Source organism: Anarrhichthys ocellatus, unplaced genomic scaffold (assembly GCF_004355925.1).
Source record: "Anarrhichthys ocellatus isolate YVR2014 unplaced genomic scaffold, GSC_Weel_1.0 scaffold84, whole genome shotgun sequence".
Taxonomy (NCBI): domain Eukaryota; kingdom Metazoa; phylum Chordata; class Actinopteri; order Perciformes; family Anarhichadidae; genus Anarrhichthys; species Anarrhichthys ocellatus.
This window is the reverse complement of record NW_022280114.1, coordinates 1,140,241-1,146,339: the sequence shown is the minus strand read 5'-3', so window position 1 is coordinate 1,146,339 and position 6,099 is coordinate 1,140,241.

The window sequence follows — 6,099 nt, the reverse complement described above, 5'->3', positions numbered from 1 at the left end:
CATGTGCCTCTGCATGAAATGCGTGGGTTCAACCTGTGTTTGGGTTTTGGTGCTAAACTTGTCTGAAGGCTCCGGCAGCCACAAAAACAGGCGGTCCTCCCACAGCGGCTGCGCCTGCAGGTCAGAGCCCCCCCCCCCCACGGTCTCCTCTCTGGATGTTACATAACCGGAGCCAAAATGCATGAGCTTCAAAACTTTTCTCGAAGGAGACGAGTTGATAATAAAAAGGTTGACTTGCATCCTCTTACAGGAAGAGCTGTTCGGATTTTTTATTAATTATTAGAGGGATAATTGATAAAGCCGTTTTCTGTGATTTTATAGTGACATTTAATGCAAAACAAGAAGTATGAATTATAAATAATTGATTGATTGTTGATTAATTTTCGGTTGGTCAAATAATTCTTTCAGCTCTAAAAAAAAAACTGCTGAATGTACAAAAAAAAGGTGTGTAAATTCCACACAAGTGAGGCGTAAAAATAAACGGTTTTGAACCCGCCGTATCCTGACACTGAATTTCTATTTTAGTCTGAACATAATTCTAAAGGAATTCCCCAACGTGAATATGAAGCAGATCTAAAAGTAAGGATGGATCACACGTTATCATTGGACGTCACTGTGTAATGAGTGGGTCTGTACTTACACACCCACACCCACACATTATGTAAATGTTCCAGTCATGTTCTCGGGGGAAATGTGCAGTGACTCGTCATCACCACTTGCTTCAGGCCTGCACCTGCTCCCTGCTTCTCATCTCCAGAGCCGTTGCCCACTAACTCGGTCATGGCAGACGGGCTCATTAATATTAAACTCTGGGATGAAAGGCTGATGTAATCGTCCTCCTCTGAACTCTCACCAGCTCTCTGAAGTCCATCCGCAGAGACGTCCTCTGATGCTCAGAGGACATGAAACTGTACATCCGGATTCAACCGCTGTGCGAGTTGACGCAGCACTTCGTTGTTTAACGTTCATCTCAAACTGTGATAAACACTCGAAGGGCAACATCGACTTCTTGGCAGCGTTTCTACTTCCTGTTGCACTCATTTAGCAAAGTTATGTACAACACACTTGATTTGGAAAAATGACAAAATAAGGAAAAGGTTCCATCTAAAAAACACTCACATGTTCACAGGGGATGAGCATCAGGACAAAAAGTTGAGGGATACTTTGGTTTAAATACGAAACCTCAGTTGCACTTTGTGTTTAGTGCTGATTGGCTAAAGGTGGCATGCTATCATTAAAGAGGCCACGCCCCTTTAAGAGACTAGCAGCGGGTCCTGAGTCTACTAATGCAATTTGGAGAAGTGAACTTGAATACAGATTATGAATGATTCCTTCGCTGCATAGTCACCAAATTTAAACATTAGACCTATTTTTTCACAAGCCACATATCTTCCGAACATTCCGACTAAAATTGCATTTTTCAGACATACAAATCCGGAGAAAATTCACTTTGTTCGGGACCTTTCTCTGTCTCAGCAGCACCCTCTCACAAGATCTGGTAACCAGCGTCCACAAACGCCCTCACTAACTAGTCTTTGTATTGCTAAATATGGCTGTTAGCTGTGTAAAAAGTGAATGCTAGCATAAGAAAATATAAATACACTACGCAAATATAACCAATTCTGCTATCATCCATCATAGGACGTTCATAACACTTCTAAAAGAGGTGTGGGCGGTGGGGGGTAGGTGGCTTAACTGATGTCCCCTATACATAAGAGGAAATTAAGTATCATTCCGTGAAAAGCCTTTATTTACTGATTAACAGCCTTGAGTGTTATATGCGACAGATACATTAGTCAGAGTTTGCCCTAAGCTCCCAGTAGCACATCGCGTCCCTGTAATCCTTCCCAATAGCACATTGCGTCCGTAAGACCACGAGAGGTGTTGTGTAACTTTCCCAGCACAAAGCGTTTGTGATAGACACTCAAACTCATCCTGCTCACTGGTCTGCAGCGCTGCACGCCTATACAGGGTTATTAAAGCACACATACACACGCATATACGGACCCCTGTTATGCACTCACACAATAAGCCATCATGGAGGAATTGGCAGATGAGGACATTTCTAGAGGAGAGATTACGATCTGATCTTTTAAGTGTGATGTAATGTGTGTCATTACCGTCTTTTCTGACCTGTAACAAAAAAAAGCATGGGGACTTCTGAGAATTCAATGCATGTGAGGGAACTCTATTTTTACATATTATATTTTCCATCCATGGGGGGGACACTGGCCAGATGCCCTGCTGTAATCCAAGCAAAGCGCGGTGTCCTCATGACCGACAGAAATGAAGCCGTCACATTTTTAACAGTGCGGCGGAGCGGTCGGCCTGAACCTCCCTTCCTCTCGGTGCATTGAGTGAGGCAGTAACTCTCACCTCGGTTGTTTAACCGATAGCACACACGTGATATTTGGCGTTTATTTTTTGTTTTTTTACAAACTCACGTCTCTGTACTCTAAAGATAAATGGTTGACCACAGAGAGCGACAGAGGGATTTGCGAATGCACTTTTCTCGCCCGACTCCTTTTAGCTGAGGAGGCTGAGAGGGTCAGTGTTGAAAGCTGAAATTGGCGTGAGGAGAAAACATAAAGCGTGTGCTGGTAAATATACTGGCACAGAGAACCACATAATAAAGTACCTACTGCTCATTATTTCAAGTTTTTAGTTTACAAAAAATCCCGTTTGCATTGAATTATTTGGCCTGTTTTACTTAAAGGCTCTAAACGGCATCGTATTTCCCATTTCTCCCCAACTGTTCCCTTCTCTTCATAATACTGGGATATTTAGGGGACGTGCACCGCTCCGTCCACGCCATGTGACTCAACATTTCACATTCAGTGTCACACGGTTCTTAAGACGACTACAGTGGCCCGGCTTGTTTCTATTTACGTCGCAGCGCGCGATAAGCTGCTCCAGGTCTAGAGAGCGTCCCTTTAAATCCACCCTCACCTAGCGGGTGACCCTCGAGACAGAGACTCTGTGTGTCTCTTTGACGCCCCTGAAATTGTGCAAATTCTCCCGAGAGACAAGACAAGACAGAGTTGTATTACAGTAGATTTTCATGGGAACCAGCAGCCTTGACTTTTACAGTAAAAGAGCTGAGGCGACACACACGACATGGCCTGCTGCTAATCGGGTTAAAGATAGCATCAGGTGAGCAGGGAATGCTCACGGACTGACCTACTGTGCAATAGCGCGCCGTCATCGCTCACCGGCCGTTCGTCCTTCACATCCAGAGAGTCGACTTCTGCAGCGCAGGTGCAGATCTGTAGGAGACGGCAGATAAGGGTTGAGCCCATGCAGCGGATTTTTAGACTCACGTCTGCTTAGAGAGGGAGAGACAAGTTTTAAGAGAATACAATGCGGGATCGGCTTTGGCTGCAAACGCAAACTGAAACTTAATACAATTGTACAAGACAAAGCCCCTTTGTATGTTTTTATTTGGTTTGCCCTCCATACCAGAATTGTATTATTCTATTATGTTTCCCTGTAATTTAATGTCAAAACATTTTTTGTTTTGTTATTGACAAATGTTTTAGTTTAAATGATTTAATGGTTTCATTTTACTATAATATCATCATTTTTTCACAGCCCAGGACAGCGTCTTCAGATTGTGTCTTGCTTGTTCAATTCAGTTTACATTGATATAAAATGAAAATAAAAAATACATTAATAAATATTAAGAAAAAATAAACTAAACTACAACATACAATCTTTTATTTTTCATTGACTAGTCCATTCAATTTTTAGTTTCATCATTTTGGGAACTGGTAGGCAAATTTTGTTGCCTTTGGACAGTGCCCGGCTAGCAGCCCCCCCCCCCCCCGTTTCCAGTCTTTATGCTAAGCTAAGCTGAGCTAAAAGTCTCCTGTCTTCAGCTTAATATCTAACAGACAAATATGAGAGAGATCCAACTCTCACAGCAAGGACGTGAAAAAGCGTATTTCCCAAAATGTCAAACTTTTCATTCAACCAACTAATCACGATGTCACAAATCCACATTAAACAGAAGCGTTCTCTCGTAGCTGTGTACATTTCTCATGCAACTTCAACCTCAACGATAATGACCAACTTTAACTCTTATAGCAGTTAACTGGTCCAAACAAGAAGAAAAACTTGATTAGAAAGCTTGTGTCCGACAGGAAAACAACTAAACTCCTCAACAATGAAGCCAAAGTTCGTCAGTGACAAACAATCACATGTCTGAATCAACGCATCGCTTCTGAGTCACTCCATTTCACATCCGTCTTACATCGATTACATGCAAATCTGTCCAGTCAAAGCGGTGTCACGTATTATTCCCGTGCTTCTGCCTCATCATAAAATGATGTATTCCTATCTAAAAAGTATTTTCTCGAGTTACACGATACCACTCTGTATTTATTTTCCCTTTGCCTGTGAACCGTGCCGTGCGGTGTTGTTCAAGGTGATGATCAGGCTGAAAAAATATGTTTGTTGGCGAAGCTGCTTCATTTCAACACAGGGCTGCAGATATACGATGACTCAGTGGAAGCTTTAAAGAGGAAGCCCAGTTCTGCTGTACAGTTCATTAGCATTAGCACATTTGTAAACTCTCTTTGCCCTCTTTGAGGTTTTCAAATTTAAATAATGTGGGAACAGTTTCTGGCTGCTGTGGAGTTGGGAGTTCAGCAGCGGGGCAGGGTGTGTCGGAAGCTTTGGATACAGTATCAATAAAGACAAAATGAACATGCAGTCGAATTAGTCACAACGTAAATATCCACGTGACGTAGAGACACTTTATAACAGCAAAGATACGTGTTCGCACAGTCAAGCGTCGTCATCTGTGAGATTGTATAGAAGTCTATGAGAAAATGACTCTACTTCTCTCTTGATTTATTACCTCAGTAAACATTATAAACATGAGTTTATGGTCTCAATCTCTAGTTTCAAGTCTTCTTCAATACAGCATGATGTTCATTTAGTACATTATGGTCCATTTAGAGTCAAATAGACCATAAAGCAGGGTATGGTGTAGGGCGGGGCTACCTTGTGATTGACAGGTTGCTACCACGGCGTTGTCCGGTCTGGGAGTTGTCTGTGTTTACTTCTTACAACTTTAACCCTTTCACAGTGTGTTTAGATCATTATCAAATGTTGGTTGTATTTATCTCCACCTTCTTGCGTCACGTCTGGTTGCAAAAAAACAAGATGGCGACGACCAAAATGCTGAACTCGAGGCTTCAAAAGTGCAGTCCACACACCAATGGAAATGCTGGGTGACGTCACAGCGACTATACGTCCCCTTGAGAGTCCATGCTTTAACACAGTGTTTGCTCAACATTTCGTTGCCTTTTTGTTTTTCGCCCATTGGCACACAGAGGGCAGACCAAACAACACCAGAAGATACAAAGCAACAGCGATGCAGCAAATACCAATATAGTTTGAAAAGTCTGATTCTGTCGCGTCTTTCAGCGTTGATTCGGCAACACTGAGGCTGTGCTTCTTTTCAGGTTGCGAGCTTAAGTAATAGATCACAAGTTATCATCCATGTTGAATCAAATGCAGTATGGTTGTGGCCCACTTTTCCAGCTCCCAAAGCTAAATCATGACTCAACGCAGCACCTCTCCGTGTGACGAACGGCCACGACTCATCAATGACACCGCTGTTGCTCCCGAGTGTCAACCCTTCACAGACCTCGCTCTTCATCACACTTCATACACATTCATCATTGTGTATGAAGGCCTACGAGCCCCGAGGCAGACAGCTAGCAAAGAAATCGGGGCCATCAGTGAGTGGGACTAAGTGGGGCATTTTGTACCCCCCCCCCCCACCTAAACTCCTCAGGGACTGTAAATGGAGGAGGTGTAGGATGAGCAGCGAACGCATCATTTGTGCACCGGCGACCAATTAAAAAGCAGATTTTAAAAACACCCTCACTGTCTGTTCACCAGTATTCCTCAGGTGGTTCCCGTGTCATGGAGACTGGTTCCCCCTCCGGCGGGACTCCCATGCTCCTCGTAACCAGACACCTGCTTTTTGTTTTGTTCGAGGCTCTCTAGGTAGATAAAAGAACAAATGGGGGGTGTGGGGGGGGTGTATTGAGGAGGAGAAGCAGGTGCGTCACAGACCTTTGGTTT